Below are 18,182 nucleotides of genomic sequence, written 5' to 3'. Positions count from 1 at the left end.
TTGATGGGGCAGGGACCATAATAGATGTCACTGGAGAGCCTTAAGTGAGGAGACAACAAGCGACCACTTGGCCACGCTTTTGGAGATAGACGATGTATTGTTTCATACGTCCAATATCCAGAGATCCACTAGACTGACACAAGTGCAAGTGGCTATATTGCGGCGAAATCAGGGACGGGAGACTACTCACGCCAGATGTTCTGCAAGAACTGATAATCCAGGAGATATCTCAGATACCTAGCAGAGATAGAGGATATAGATATGCATACTTACGCAAGAGTACATTAATGGCCGTTGTAGAGTCGCTACCGTATTTTTTCTACGGCTGAGAAAATATTGGAATTACTGATTTAAATCGACGATAGAATATTACATTGTTTACGGAATATATTTATTTAATTATTCAAACGATCCCGTTTCTGTGGCGATAGGTTATTAGTCATAAGTTCTGCATTTTCTTTAATATCGATCGCTGTGAAAGACATTCTTCCTCAGAATCTGACATTATTTACAAAAGAATAAACAGTGCGATAAAGAAACTGTATTACCTATGTGTGTATTTTCAAATTGCTTGCTGACTACTAAATATAATTAAAATAAAAATAAAAAAACCGTTGATACATAAAACAATACGCGCTTCTGATCGGATGATCAACTGTATTATAATGAAAATCTGTTTCATTAAGAAGCAGGTTCCAGCTGCGTAATTTAAACATGAAAGTGTATTATTATGTACTGATCGTTACAAAAAATTTATTTAAAGATTTTTAGCGCTTGTTTCAAAATTACGTCGCTGCCTACTTACGAAATTTGTAAAATAATTTGTATTAAATTTCTGATATCGTGTTAACAGTTACCGGATCTTAGTAAATAAAAACAAAAATAAAATTCAGGAATACATTTTATAATTTCATTTCTGAGGACGATAAAGCTCTACCTTAAAACAGATTATTTATTCGGTAATTGAAAAAGCTGCTACCCTAAAAATATCCCTGTAAAATAGGACACGCTTTCGATTTAAGACTCATTGTTCACCCGATGTTTTTGAACAAATTCACGCTCTGCATTCTTTCTCAAAGTCTATTAAATACGATAAAATAATTCAATAACTACGTATGAAAGAAACATCAGCGATAAAAGTAAGAATACGACTGATCGGTTGGATCTACCAAGTAATAGAACAAGGATGTTGTCTTTCGCCGAAAATGTTCAACGTTTACATTGAAGATACAAATAAAATGTAATTATATAAATAATTTGTAATATGAATAAGTTGAAAATTTAGTTGATGGCGCCCACGCGCTTCAAAGAAGGAATGAAGGAGTATGAAATAAAAATAAATGTAGAAAAACTAATGCGACTAAACGACCCATTACTTATCAAAAGCGATGCAAATAAACAGCAAACAGGACTTTGCGGTGACAACAAACTGAACAAAGAATAAAAAAAATCTGATGTGGACAGCACATGAGTTCCTTTGTACGCCTATTAAATTACATTACACATTTTTTAAATTACGTAAAATTTTATTTCATTCATAACTTCAGATATTTTTTCATTTTTTTATTGTTATTGAATTTTTATTTATGATAAAAAATTTGTTACATCAGAGGTTAATAATTATTAATAAATCAACATATTTAAATTAAAAAAAAAAGTTAAAAAAAGGAAATGAAGTCTGATTCGAACTTATGTGTCTTCCCCTTTTAAGATCCAAATATTTCATTAATTAAAATTTTTTTGGCTATAACTCTGGAACCGATGAAAATAAATACCACTTATGACATATCGTCATTTTTTTGGATTTTAGGCTTTTTGTTCAGTCGATTACAGTCAAGAGGGGATGTGCGCTACTAGATGATACAACAGTCCTAAATCCAAAATTTCAACATCCTACTCCTAAGTGTGTTTGAGTCATGCGAGATACATACGTACGTAAGTACAGACGTCATGCCGAAACTAGTCAAAATGGATTCAGGGATGGTCAAAATGGATATTTCTGTTGAAATCTGAACACCGAAATTTTTCCGATCACAATACTTCCTTTACTTCGTACAAGAGAGTAAAAATAAACAAATTAAATATATTTGGGAACGACGGTGACAGAGGATTAGAAGATCACAAAGATGGAATGGAATGGAATGCAAAGTTGGCAGGAGTCTATTACTCCCTACTCCATCGCAGAACCTGGACAGAGTCCCTTGCTGCTGGATCATTCTAATCAGGCTTGTTTTTTTTAAAAGGGTTAATTTTAAATAGCGGGTCTAATTTTTACAAGTTTTGTTTATTATTATTTAGTGTTTTAAGGACGGATTTAATTGCATTCCAATTCCGTTGTTAAACCAGCGTTATCGAACCCATTTTACGGGCCGACCGCGGAAGGCTAGGCTTATAAAGCCTGTCCTCCCGACGTAATTCCCCTTCAGACCGTCCACTGAAGTCCTTTCGGTGCTAACTCTTTAATAGGCTAGCAGGAATACGCCACAACGGGGCACTACCTGTAAGGAGGGAGCAATGCGTCCCCTTTTCCGGAGGAGTCGCAATTGCTGGGTTATTTTATCTTATTGTAAGTTTTGAAAAGGAGAGGATGTTTAGAAGCTCTTCATCCGCTTCTGGTATGGCTGCCCTTCAGGACGCATCTCTGCTGGGCTCTGTTCCGGACTCCAGTCCGTGATGTTGAGACGAGTAGATCACAAAGAGGATTAAACAGTAAGAATAAAATGAAAGAAAAATAGAAAAAAATTACAGATAAAAGATGACAGAGAAGTGAAAGATTGCAATGGAAATAAATGGAAGGATAGCGATCGATAGCAAAGGAAACCTTCAGAAGGAAGAAGGAATTATTATTAAGTAAAAGTCTGGAATTAGAGTTAAGGAAGAGGTTAGCCAAATACTGTGTATGAAGTGCCTTCTATGAAAGTAAAGTGAGGACGATGAGGAAGAGGAAGGGACTGGGTTGTGGCTTTTGAAATGAAGTTTCACCCAGAGAGACATTTCTTTATGTTTGAGAAGAGCCAAATCCGGTGCATGGGAAAGCACTTCAAAATATAGATGATGGAGTCAGCGTATGATAGGCAGTAACAACCCAAGACACATGTGTAGGGACATTATCGTGGTGAAAGAGCACTTTATTTTTGGCCAGATAAGGATGTTTAGTCTCATTATCTTCCTTCAATCGGTCAATTACTGAAGCTAATTCTCCCCGGTGATGGTCTTGCCTTTTACAGGTAGTCTACGGGCACCGCGTCATGAGAATGCCAAAAAACCATACCTGTGACTTTTCCTGCAAATGTAACTGTTTTCGATTTCCTTGGCATATTTTCAGCTGCTCCCATCCACTTTTGGAACAGCCTCTGGTCTTTAGCATGTAATGGTAAATCATGTTTCATCTACTGTTATAAAATGTTGAAACTCAGCAAATTCACATTTAAATTAGTTTAAAACTCGTTGAGAAGTATTCAGTGAGACACATTTATGTTAACAAACACGGCACCCGTCCGGCAGAAAGCTATTTCATACTCAAAACATTGTGTAAGATGTAGCAGACACAATCTATTGAAATGTTTGCGATGACAGCAAGCTTACGTACATACATAGATTCTTTAACATGATGTTGTGCATTTTTCTGATGATTTTGTCGTTCATTGTGGGATTTTGGGCATCCCAAACAATCATCATCTTGAATGGATGTATGACTATTATTAAATTAATAAATAAATAAATAATTATAAGCAGTCCACTTTTTCTCTTCGAAAAGGAAGGGAAAGAATTGTTTAAAGTGGAATCTAACTTTTTTTGAGTCTCCGTTGAAGTTAAAACTTTTAAAACTAAGTACTTTATAACAGCTCAAACTTCTATTTTAGCCATTTTTCAGAAAATGTAAAACTGTGTGCTTTACTAGATCACTCAAATAAACAGTTGCACACATGCATCGGAAATTTCACAGCATACCATGTAAAGGATCATACTTTACAAATACCAGAGTTATTTGGTCCTATTTGCCTTATCTTTGTGACCGAGAATTTTCTCAATTATAACATAATTTTACTATTTTTGAACTAAGAGGATTTTAAAACATTAAGTAATACTTAAATCTAAACAGGTTTTTTAATATCAGAAGTCAGAAAAATAAAATATGAAAAAACTGAAAAAATGAAGTCTTTCATAAAAATAACATAAGTTAAGTTACTTCACCGGTAAATAATAACACGATGAATTAATCATTGAGAGTGGCAAGGAAGGTGACAGAAATAGTGTGAGTGAAAGGGGGAAGAAGGAGAGATGTTGAGAGAATGAGTGTAAATGGAGAGTTTGTAGATAAGATATACAATGGATGATAGGTTCACCTTCAAGTATAGTAGAGTAGAGCAGAGTAGTGGAGCAAAATCACTGGCTTGTCATGGGATATTCTGTTTACCTCAGCGTGTAATTGTCATAGGGGAAAGGTGTTAGGACCTAAGGTTATATACAGTGAGTGAGTTAATGTAATATTGTAAGCTCATACCGTACATTGCTTACATACGTATCGTTACATCATGTAGACTAACAATGTACATCGCTTATGTTCATACATAGATACATGTATCCAGTGTTAGCCACTACTACATGGAACGTTTACGAAGTAAACCTCCATATAACTTTAGCTAACTAATCAGAACCCCCTCCACCCTCCCATCCATTTCTAGTAACAATAACTACTGCATAACACTTCTACAACTAAACTGTAGAGCTAGCTACTGGATTATACAGGATCAGTAACATGGTTTCTAATACAAATCTATATGTATATTACGTGAGGTAAGGAATATTAGCAAATAAATAATAAATTGATCTTCAAATCCCATGTTAATTTATATGTGTGCACATAACATCCTAATATACTGTTAATGCGTATAATATGACAGTCAATTGTCAATAACATCAGAGTACTGATTTGTAACGTAGATTATAATATTAATACATAGATGTCATTACTCTCCGAATGATTCAATCTTATAGATGTGACTATAACACAAGTGATAACCATCGATGAATGAGAAATATAATTTAAAAAATATCCTTTAAAAATATACCTCAAATGGGTTTTTTTAATTTCTGGAAGTAATTTTGTTATAATTAATATGATAAATACAAAACAGTTGATCAGAAACATACTGCTAGCATCCAGGTAAAAATACCTTGTTCTCTTAATGGTTTGAGGTGAGGCTTTTTCTTTTTTTTTTTGTTTAACCTCCGGGACCATTGTTAAGTATTGCTTCAGAGGATGAGATAAATGATTTGTAACATGTGTGAAATTGCCATTCCTGACCGGGATTTGAAGCCAGGATCTCTGGATAAAAGGCTGAAACGCTACCACTCACGCTTGTTGCCTGAAACAATATCCCTAAGCGAGGTTGTTTGTCTTACACTATGGTTCTCTGAGTGTAGATGGTCCATTCTCATCATCTAATCCTATTCCTTATTATTGATCCATTCCTCCCTGTTTTTGAGTTCATCAGGTAATAGATCTTATCTATGTCATGTGCAGAATGCTAACATATGCTCTGTGGGTGTAATCTAGCAGGAGCTGAATGTAGACCAACCTGAGGACAAGAAAGACAAGACTTCATTTCCTGACTAGCGGTTGTACAGTAAGTCCAATGGCTGAAGCATCTATTAGGTAAAGTCAAACCTTGTAATTTTTCAACCCTCTTAAAATTTAATATAAACTAGGTTTTCTTTGTTCTTTGTGTATAATTATTATACTTTGTAGCTGGCATAAAAAAATATAATATTACTATATTATTTTAACCTCTTGCTGTCATGGACAAAAAGTGTAAAATACTTTTTTGAAACAATATCAGAATCAATTTCAAATAGATTGACTAAAAAGACCAAAAGATTCCTTTCATATTATACAAAAAAAATTTTCTTTTTTCTTGCAAGCCATTTAAATGATTTAATATCATTATTCATTATTACAGTTGCAACCTAATATTTTAATCTCAAAAAACTTAGTTCAATACAGATGAATTGAATATGAAATTTAAAGAAAGAAAGAAAGGCATAGATTTAGTCAGGTGAAGTAAATATCATATTGGTTATATGGTTCTAAAAAGATGTGATTCGCTCATTACCAACAGCAAACTGAAAGAATCATTCATTTTAGAATTAAAAGTAAATAGGAAAATTTTAAATGCATTACAAAAAGTGTTATCTCATAGATAGTTATTTGACACATCATCACAATCTTGGACCCAGAAATTGTTGCAAGATATATTTTTGATTTTTTTTTTTTTTAAGTGTATTAAGGAAGGCAGAAGAAAAAATGAAAGATAAGAGTGAATTGTGACTCTTTACACCAAGAAAAAGGAAAGACTTCTGAAATAATGTACATTTTGGTTTTATAGTTTGGTCATACTTGCATTTATAGTTTTAAGACCCAAACTATAATGAGCCCTTGAATCCACATATACAAAAAAAATTATTGAGAAGTTTATATATGAAGATTACTAATACAAAATTGCTTTAAGATTAGTATCTTAAATCAGGATTACTAGTACTTTCTAAATGAAATGAAACCATCTCTGTTCTTACAGTGACCAATAAGGTTTGCATAAGCCTTCTCTAAACAACACTACAGATTTGATATGAGCTGTAATTTGTTGTACTCTGATAAGTAATAACGTAATTCAATTAGTGTGGATTAATGAAAAGTATATTTATCTTAAAATAAATTCAGGTCATAAATACTTTAAATAATAGAACCTACATAATAATAAACGTGAATGTACGTTTAGCTGCTAAATATTTGTTGACCACCATCTCCAAATATTAAACCTTCTGTTCTTTTTCAGTATATTACAATCACATTTACTATTAGAATTACAACTCACTTTATGGTAACATAAGAGCACATCAAAATTGAAGAATTTTTAAAGGGAAAAATTTTTCATAATTTTATTGTATTAAGAACTTATTTATTGCGATTGAGCCTGAGTACCAAAGAATGAAGGTCAGATTACATATAATAAAATTTTGACTTGAACAGAATACATCATAAATGAATCCAATGTCATCTGCAAATCTGTTATGGAACCCAGTAACATCATACTTATGAAGGCCAGTGATTAGTTATTAATGAAGTAACACCAATTTTAAAAACCCAGAATTTTCTACACTTTTGTCATTATGTAAAAATAATTCATGCTTAATAATTTCCATTAATATCTTCTAAAATTTTGGTTTATAATTATTACTTTTCTTCTTTTCAAGGATTAGGTATTACTAGAACAGTAATTTTTTTATTATTATCTTTTACATATTTGTTTTACTATATTATAAATTTATTATTTTTAGTATTAATACAGACTTTTATGTAGATTTGAATACAGGGGATACTGGTGTATTTTGGTAGTGGTGTTGCATTAATTACATGTTTTGGGAATGGTCGACCTGAGACTATTTAAGACTATACCTCATTTACATGTCACACATTTCATCCTAATCTTATTGGACCACGGGAGGGCTACTTATTGTGCAATAGTTGAATAGATTATACACAATGTACACATTAGGAAAATAAATAAATAAAATATAAAGTTAATACTCAAAAATAAAGAAAGAATTAGTAAAGAAAAAATTATAATTCTACTACAGTATTTAAATCTTTATCTTAAAATAGACATAACTAAACGAATTTCAAAAAACAAATTTAATCTAGGAGGGCATGACATTTGTTACAAAAAATAAAAATTTTAAAGAAGGTAAATGATTTAAAAGACCCTGAACAACAAAAAATCTACATTTACCTAAATGATCATAAACGATACCAGTTAAATCAAAAAGACAAAAAGAACCAAATCCATGAGCAACTGTAAAAGAAATAGCTCCTGACTAATACTAAATTTGTTGTAGTAAATTAACAACAAATAAATAAACTTATATAACCAACCAGAGTAAGCTTTTCTGAGATCTCTCTAAATCTCTTTGAATTAAAAATTCAAAGAATTATCCACATTATCTATGTTATCCACCTTAAGTTAAAATTTCCAAATGAAATAAAAAATAAATAAACAAATAGAAATTCTTCATTAAGTCAATTTCACACATAACCAAATATAAAAAAAAAATTTATTTCAAAAAACCCCCAAATTTATATAAAAAAAGATATCATTTAATGATCCATGATTTTCTATGATTCATCCATACAAATGGTGTGGTAGTTAGTTCCTTTTGTTACCCACAGAAAAGCCTGCCTACCCACTCCTGATACGACCTACACAATGTATGTTGCTCATGGATTAGTCAGGGGCTAATTCTTCTGTAGTTGCTCATGGATTTGTTTCTTTTGGTTTTTTTTCTGTAACTAATATCATTTCTGATCATTTACATAGGCATAGATATTTTATTGTTAAGGGTCTGTGATCAGAATAAAATAATTATTTTTTATATTCATGAAAACTTACAAACGAGAAACAATATGCAATGGAAAAGTGTTAATGAAGGATTTTAATATCACTCTCTTTTTCTGTTTAGCCTCTGGAACCACCATAAGGTATTATTTCAGAGGAGGAATGAGGATGATATATATGAATGTGAATGAAGTCTTGTACAATCTCAGGTCAACCACTCCTAAGAAGTGTGGTTAATTGAAACCCAACCACCAAAGAACACCAGTATCCATGAACATTCAGAAGCTGGAAAACCTGGTAATTTTCATTGTAGACATATGTGAATAAATTTTTTTATAATGTAAAAAATATTCTTACAAAGATTAAAAGTTTTAAATATTTTTTTATAAGCACTCAAATCTTATTAACGAGCAATTTATTAACTTAACTAATGTGTATATCAAGGAAATTTCACTTCACCAGCTGAATGAAATATAATGTAAATATGATTAATTCACATTCAGAATATATAAATATTATTCTTTTTATATTCCATTGTAATAAAAAGAAACATATCACTACATAAATTAATTGTACATTGTGTAATGTAGATTCTTTGATAAATCAATAATGAACATAAAATAAATAATCACAGACATTTTCTTTCAATAAAATGAATATTAATTTAATGATAAAACAGAAATTTATATATCCCCGGTAAAGTGACCTTAAACCTCCCCTCTTTTCAACATAATTTAAATGTCTGATACTGACCTTTACTTTTACTGTTGAAAAGGGATGGACAAGTTTTATTTTATTAAAAAAAAGAAATCGATATCACATTGCAAAGTATGCAGCATATAAATTTAATGTTGCTCAGTTAATGAAGTTTTAATTACAGTAAATTTTTTATGTAAATGGAATAAAAACACAAAATTAGATTTGATTTACATAAAAATAATGATGTATGTGTTTTGTTTGGTTTTTATGCTTAAAAATCAAAACTTTATTAAATAATTATAATCTGGATATTTTTGTGATTAGCCGTTTTAATCCAAGTAGTTTGATTAAAGCTAAGACTGGTTAACATTTGTAATCAAACAGATGAGTGCCAAGCTAACTCTTCTGTAACAAGAATGAATTTCTCTTTTATATTTTTAGCAGAAATTAAAAACAGTTGGGCTTCATCCTAGCTACTTCAACTCCTTTGTGTCTCTAATTCTTAAAGATTTTGATTAAGGCAAACTTAATTAACTTTTGAGTCGTAAATAATTTATTTATTGTGAAAAACAATTAAAAAAACTACAAATTATAAGATAACCTGCATAGAAAAAATAATTATAATGTATAAATACAAACTTCAAGTTTTTTTTTTTTTTTGTCTTCAGTCATTTGACTGGTTTGATGCAGCTCTCCAAGATTCCCTATCTAGTGCTAGTCGTTCCATTTCAGTATACCCTCTACATCCTACATCCCTAACAATTTGTTTTACATATTCCAAACGTGGCCTGCCTACACAATTTTTCCCTTCTACCTGTCCTTCCAATATTAAAGCGACTATTCCAGGATGCCAGTATGTGGCCTATAAGTCTGTCTCTTCTTTTAACTATATTTTTCCAAATGCTTCTTTCTTCATCTATTTGCCGTAATACCTCTTCATTTGTCACTTTATCCACCCATCTGATTTTTAACATTCTCCTATAGCACCACATTTCAAAAGCTTCTAATCTTTTCTTCTCAGATACTCCGATCGTCCAAGTTTCACTTCCATATAAAGCGACACTCCAAACATACACTTTCAAAAATCTTTTCCTGACATTTAAATTAATTTTTGATGTAAACAAAATATATTTCTTACTGAAGGCTCGTTTAGCTTGTGCTATTCGGCATTTTATATCGCTCCTGCTTCGTCCATCTTTAGTAATTTTACTTCCCAAATAACAAAATTCTTCTACCTCCATAATCTTTTCTCCTCCTATTTTCACATTCAGCGGTCCATCTTTGTTATTTCTATTACATTTCATTACTTTTGTTTTGTTCTTGTTTATTTTCATGCGATAGTTCTTGCGTAGGACTTCATCTATGCCGTTCATTGTTTCTTCTAAATCCTTTTTACTCTCGGCTAGAATTACTATATCATCAGCAAATCATAGCATCTTTATCTTTTCACCTTGTACTGTTACTCCGAATCTAAATTGTTCTTTAACATCATTAACTGCTAGTTCCATGTAAAGATTAAAAAGTAACGGAGATAGCGAACATCCTTGTCGGACTCCCTTTCTTATTAGGGCTTCTTTCTTATGTTCTTCAATTGTTATTGTTGCTGTTTGGTTCCTGTAAATGTTAGCAATTGTTCTTCTATCTCTGTATTTGAACCCTAATTTTTTTAAAATGCTGAACATTTTATTCCAGTCTACGTTATCGAAAGCCTTTTCTAGGTTTATAAATGCCAAGTATGTTGGTTTGTTTTTCTTTAATCTTCCTTCTACTATTAATCTGAGGCCTAAAATTGCTTCCCTTGTCCCTATACTTTTCCTGAAACCAAATTGGTCTTCTCCTAACACTTCTTCCACTCTCCTCTCAATTCTTCTGTATAGAATTCTAGTTAAAATTTTGATGCATGACTAGTTAAACTAATTGTTCTGTATTCTTCACATTTATCTGCCCCTGCTTTCTTTGGTAACATGACTATAACACTTTTTTTGAAGTCTGACGGAAATTCCCCTTTTTCATAAATATTACACACCAGTTTGTATAATCTATCAATCGCTTCCTCACCTGCACTGCGTAGTAATTCTACAGGTATTACGTCTATTCCAGGAGCCTTTCTGCCATTTAAATCTTTTAATGCTCTCTTAAATTCAGATCTCAGTATTGTTTCTCCCATTTCATCCTCCTCAACTTCCTCTTCTTTCTCTATAACACCATTTTCTAATTCATTTCCTCCGTATAACTCTTCAATATATTCCACCCATCTATCGACTTTACCTTTCGTATTATATATTGGTGTACCATCTTTGTTTAACACATTATTAGATTTTAATTTATGTACCCCAAAATTTTCCTTAAATAACTTCAAGTAATGTTTCATATTAAGCAAAAAATTATTAAAAATTACACATTTTGTTCTTTATTGGTAAAACTATCTTTTGACAGTTTACAACTAAATATCTTTGATTTTTTTTCAGTCTGAGCATCTACCTTCATTTCCTTATGGCTTCTCCCTTCCTAATGTCTGCAACATCCTAATCATCCTAATCATTTTTTTCTTCCGTCGAACACCAGGTTCCACAGCAGGGGACCGAGAACAGAACCCTGCTGGCTTCCCCTGGTGACTGATTTTTCCACAACTAGGTGTGCATCTTTAAACAGGGCCGTACGGTTAGACAAGTAGTCTCTTACCACGGCCTGTATGGCTTCGGGAACATCGCGGCGTTCCAAAGCATAGAGAACTCCAACACAAGGAAGGAAATGCTGCCTCTATATCAATAAAAATAGCCAAAACATATTTGCAGTCGGCGCTTTCCTCCTTGGTAAGAGCATTTAAGATGCAATCCTCGGTGCCAACCCCTTTCATGAAGCCATATTGGCCTCGATTTAGAATACAGCTCATATCTATGCCTTCTTCGAGCCGTTCCACAACCAGCCTTTCAAGCAACTTGCCGAGAACCGGCAAGAGGCTGATGGGTCGATAACTGCCGACCTCACCAGGATCCTTTCCAGGTTTCAGGAGTACCCTTACCAAAGCAACCTTCCAGCAAGCCGGAAAGCAGCCCCAGCTTAGGCATCCCCTGAACAGTCTGCCAAGCGGCTCTCTTATGACAGGCAATAAATGATGGAAAATATCCGGGTCAAGTTGGTCAATCTCCGGTGCCTTCTTTAGTGCCATTCGAGAAACCACTCGGTCTATATCTTCGGGTTCCACGGTCCGAACGCCAGGGAATGGTGTTTCACCCGCCCTAACGCCGATTTCCGCTTCACCCTCCGCAGCATCTGGAAACAGAGTATCCAGGAACGCCCGGTAAGTCGCCACACATGTTAAAGTGTGGTCACGACCACCTAACCCGCACCGAACACTGGACAACACGTGCAATGGCTTCGGTCGGTAACAAGTCTTCGCGAGCTGCCAGGGATCGCGCTGCAATTCCCGCATGGAGTCTTTCCAAAACTTGAGTTTGGCTTCCTTGATGGCGTGAACATATGTATTACGGGCACGCCGGTAGATCCGAAGACGCTCAGCGTGCACGTGGTTAACGATAATCCCCGTTGGGGGGCAACGCTGGTACCTTATTCGCGCTGACCTCACTCTTGCGCGCAGCACGCTTAGGTCAGAGGACCACCATTTCTTGCCGGGCCTTCCACAGACGACCCCCCGGAAAATGGGGTCATGACGGCTCCAGGCACGCTCAGATCAGCGGACTGGCTGCTTGTGATGGGTCCGTCCATTGGCCTAGGCCGCCGTAGGACCTCGTCGCAGCCAGTCTTGATGGCCCGGCTGATTAGCTCCGCCATCAATTCCACCTCCTCCCTAGACTCCATGCTCCACTGTAATCCCTGCAATGCAGCATCGCATACCCGCCTCAGCCTGTGTCGATCCAGGCCCCTTAGGTTGTAGCGACCTGGATTTGGTGCCCTTGGACCGCCTCCGTAAGCAATTTCATAGGTTATAAGCCTATGATCGCTGACACTGGCCTCGGGCCAGACAGTCCAACTATCTATCCTTCGAAGCAAGTCACCCGTCACCAAAGTGACGTCTATGTAACTCTCCCCCAGTTCGCTGGAGAAAGTTGGTGGCTGCTCCGCATCATTAATCAGGTAGAGGTTCCTGGCTTCTGCGAACTGTTCGAGACCAGCGCCTCTGGGGTCTGTGAGTGGTGAACCCCAGGCGGTAGACTTGGCGTTAGCATCCAGGGCAACCAGCACTCTGGTCCCCGGGAGACTGTCCAGAATCCCGCCCAACTACGCCAACAAGTCATCGATACTCCATCCAAGCTGGAAGTATCCCGAGACGAGTACAGCATCGAGCGTACCCCTCGTGATTCGCACGACGGTGAATCGCTCATCAGACCACTGGGGCATCCAGAATACACCCAAATCGTCAGAGCCAACCACAACCGCAGAGAGCGGCCGTCCCCCACGAGAATGAATAACCTTCACCCCGTGGAAGCCGACCACCCTATCCGCGACTGCGTACGGCTCCTGGACCAAGAGGACCTCGAGGTTGTACTCCTCAAGGAGCCTCATGGCCTCACTTGTGGCTGCCCGGGAATGATGCAGATTAATCTTCCCCAGGCGTAAGCGTTCAAAGTGAAAGATGTCCCCAAGGGCTTCTGACCGTTCAAGCGTCGCCATAAGCTGTGTTGTTTACAGCTCGAGCCCGTGCTATATCGTACGCCTTGCATAACCGGCCCCCTACCCGGTGTCCAGCATTACTGTCTTTCACCTGGCAGCAGGCGGCACATTTTGGTGGCGACGATTTGTCAGGGCAGTTGGTTGCCCTGTGCCCCGGAACGGCACAGTGGCCACACATCTCCTTCTGCGCTCGGCATCGGAGAGCGGTGTGCCCAAATCCCTGACATTTAAAACATCGGGCTACTTGAACATGGTCGACAACTCTACAGGCCGTCCACCCAAGGAACAATCTTCCACTGGCCACTAAGACCTGCCGGATGTTTGACGAGGTCTCGAGTACCCAGTGTCTTTTCAGGGACTCCTTTCTCCCCAGCTGTCGGATCACCTTAGTTTCCCTACGGAAGTCCTCGACGGTCATATCCAACATAGGATTTTGACCGTGGATCGCCTTGAGGATTTCAGGCTCCTCCACCCGTGTTGCCCTTGGCATATCATACACCAATATCTGCGGCTTCCGCTCGGCTAGCAGCTGAGCCTTCAGCCCGTTCTTAACAAGAACTTCGGCCTCCAGCAGTTGTTTTGCCTGCCGCTCATTAACGAACTCCAGGACTGCACCATGATCCCTGGTTTTCGTGACCCGGGAAATCTGGAACGTTTCTTTCCTCGGGTCCAGGATCTTTTTGAGGGTTAGCTCCGTCATAGCCGACGAAGCCCCCTGACCAGGCTTGATTGGGACCACCTTTACAGTGGCCCGCTTAATTTTGGCCGGCGCCTGTGCTAGCGGCGGCGGACCTACCCGCTTAGGCGCAGGCGCGGCAGTTACCGAGGTGAAGGAGATAGGCTTTTTCACCTTCTCCTCCACTCTCTTAATTGACTTGTGGAGCTCGCCCAAAGCCTCACCCGTTACAGGCTTGAAGCTTCGAACTCCCTCCACAACCTGGTCAACCTTGCCGGATAGTCGACTGACGGCCGAATCCAAAGCAAGGTTTGCACCCTGGAGGCCCTCGAATTTTAATGCCAGCCCGGTTACCAACAAAGTACATTCGCTCAAATAGGAGTCCACCAATTGGCGTAACTCCAGAGCGACTCTAGACTCCTTTTTTGAGGAGATTTTGGCCCACTCGGCCCTCATCTCCTCAATCCGTTCTACACTTCCAGCCCCCGAGGCCTCCCGTCTTTCGACAGGTTTAACCTCCGGAGCCTTAGGCGAAGGAACGGATTTGGCGTCTCCGCTTTCCACCTTCCCAGACTTCGTAGGGCGCCGCACTTCTGACTGGGCGCCCCCCTCGTTGCCTGATCCTCGCTGAACGGGCCCGGCTTTCGCCTTCACCGGACAGCTCGAAACCGCGGTTTCGGGCAGGATTTGCTGCAATGCCGCAGCGCTCGGGCGCTCCACTGCCCGAGGGGCTTCCGTGACCTCCTTATCGGTGGACCGGGGCCTCGGCGGTGACCTGCCGAGTGACCTCCTCGGCAAGAAGGGGTCACCGGAGACCAGGTCCTTGGCCAGACCGACCAAGTCATCCGTGCAACCTCCCCCGGATTGCTCCATCGCTGAACTTCTAGCAATACACCAACTGTGTTGCCAGACACTACAACCACAGTTTGTAGGAAACTATCACCTACCACAAGTCCTGGGTGAGCGTCAAACTTCTTATACCCCGACGGACAGTCTGTTTGGCAGCCCAATCGAGGAGTCGAAGAATGAAACACTCCTACCACCGGCTAGGTCGGAGCGGAAACCGCTTCTCGAACCTGCCAGAGGATCCGAAAGATTTCTGGCCTCGCCAACTACTAAAACGGGGACACGTTGTTTCAAAGGAAACGTCCTTGTTTAGTCGACAGCAGCACTACTGCAACACACTACGCTGCCGCTCGGTCGTAACTTCACAGCAACGCAGGTTGACTAACCGCTGCTGATCGTTGTCAACCCCGACGACGTGAACGTAGGACACTGCACTTGCAAAATCAGATTGCACCGGTTGCAAAAAACACAAGTTTTACAGTACGGCGCCAGAGGCCGAGAAGCGATCATAGGTTTAGGTTGGTTGACTCTAGCTTGTGTCTGGACTGTAGGGTCAACGACACAGTGGACCATGTCCTATATGTTTGTCCACGGTATGAAGCTGAGCATTCCAGAGTTATTAGGGAACTTGAGAGAGTAAACTCCTTCTTTGATCTGCGATTTAACTGGATGACTCGTAGCGACTGGACAATTGTGGCTGGCTTCCTTCGATTCCTCGCCCAGCGTAGAGCGGCCAAAGGAATATAGTAGAGTAGGTACCCGGGCGGCTAGGGTCCACCTGGACAGTTTGATTGACCGAAGGTAGGCACTTTGGCAGCGAGCCCGGTTAGTTAGACAAAGATAATTATGATTATAAAGCTGTCGGCGGAATGGCGACTGCACTGCCGAGGACATGGGATACCATGCAGCCGTGAGGTGTAGCGGCATCTCGACGATGGTTTATGAGGTGAATGTCACGCGGTACTCGGTGATGGAGCCGAGTGGGAGTAGGAGGTCTGTCCGCCTCTCCCTAGTGGACCAGACCGGAGTCCATAATTTAACCTGTCTGGGGTTTGAACTAAGTTGAATTCACTTAGGGAACTAGGACTATATTTTCGTTGTTGCGATCAACATGTTTGATGATAAGTTGTGTTCTTTTTGCCTCAAATTACGAGAAATTCACGAAATTGGCTCATAATAAGTAGAACTAGGCGCGAGGTTCGCGCTTCCGCGAGCTCGGTTAGCTAGTTCAGAGGGATACGATGTAAGACATTCAAGATGTCCAGACGAGGCCTACAGGGAAGGCAATAAGCTGAGTTATTAAATCACCGATGCAAATGTCTACCGAGGCATTTACATCGGTGGCATCCCAACGAGGCCAGACTTATTACTATGAGATGTAAAAAGTCAGAGGGCGATAGACGACTCTCGTTAAAGCCCAGCAGGTCAAGGAACAGGGTGGGTGGTGTGGCGACCGGAACGTCACTAGGCGGGTGTCTTCCTCTACGGGGTTAGAATGCCAACTAAATGCCGGACGTTTCCTTTGTTTGAATCGTGTCCCCATTTTCATAGGTTCGTGAGGCCAGCAAATTTTTCTGATTCTCTGGCAGGTTCGGGAAGCGATTTCGCTTCGACCTCGCCGGTGGTCTATATTAGGAGCTTTTAAGTTTTGACTTTTTCGAGCGGGATTGTGTGAGAACATGCGGCCTTGCTCGGAATAACTAAGCCGAATGCTCGCCTGTCTTGTGGTAGGTGTTAGGTTCATTCAAACTGCAGCTGTAGTGCCTGGCAGTGCAGTTGTTGTATTGTTTTAATAAGCTGCGATGGAGCAATCTGGGAGAAATTGCCTCGAAGACTTGGTTACCGGTGAGTGTTTCCTGCCGAGAAGGTCACTAGGCAGGTCTCCGCCGAGGCCACGGTCCTCTGTTAAGGAGGTCACGGAGGTTTCCACGAGAGGGAAGTCCCTACCCTCTTGTGCAAAGGCGGATTGCACGAAAAATCCGTATCAGCGTCTCTAGGGTCAGTGAGTGGTGAACCCCAGGCGGAAGACTTGGCATTAGCGTCCACAGCAACCAGCATTCTGGTGCCCGGGAGACCGTCCAGAATCCTGTCTCACCTTCGCCAGCAAATTATCGATACTACATCCAAGCTGGAAGTATCCCGACACTAGTACGACATCGAGCGTATCCCTCGTGTCTCGCACGACGGTGAATTGCTCATCCGACCATTGGGGCATCCAAAGGAAAGGACACCCAATGAGTCTGAGCCAACCACGACCGCGGAGAGCGGCTGTCCCCCACGAGAAAGAGTAACATCCATCCCGTGGAAGCCGACCACCCTCCCCCGACTGCGTACGGCTGCTGGACCAAGAGGACCTCGAGATCGTACTCCTCTAGGAGCCACATGGCTTCGCTAGTGGCTGTCCGGGAATGATGCAGATTTAACTGCTCCAGGCGCAAGCGTTTTACATGGTGGAGATTGTCCCCAAAGGCTTCCCCCATTTCAGGCGTCGCCATAAGCTGTATTTTTCACAGCTCTCGCCCGAGCAATTTCATACGCATTGCACTGCCTACCCACGACCGACCCGATGTCCAGCACCATTGCCTTTCACCAGGATACAGGCGGCGCACTTGGTAGACGCAGACTTGGCAGGGCAATTGGCTGCCTTGTGTCCCGAAAGAGCACAGTACCCCTACATCTCCGACTTCGATCTGCAGCGGAGAGACGTGTCCCCAAAGCCCTGACACTTGAAGCATCGGGCGACCTCTATATGGTCAACCACCCTACACGAGTTCGACCGGAAAAACAATCGTCCACCGGCCACCAAAACCTGCCGGATCTTTAGCGAGGTTTCTAACACCAGTGACTCGTCGGGGAATCCTTCATCCTCACCTGCTGAACCACCATGGTTTCCCGAAAGAAATCTTCGGCGGCCATATCCAACAATTGATTTTGAA

The sequence above is a fragment of the Lycorma delicatula genome, chromosome 10 (assembly GCF_047948215.1).
Source record: "Lycorma delicatula isolate Av1 chromosome 10, ASM4794821v1, whole genome shotgun sequence".
Lineage (NCBI taxonomy): Eukaryota > Metazoa > Arthropoda > Insecta > Hemiptera > Fulgoridae > Lycorma > Lycorma delicatula.
Note: the sequence above shows the minus strand (reverse complement) of the source record.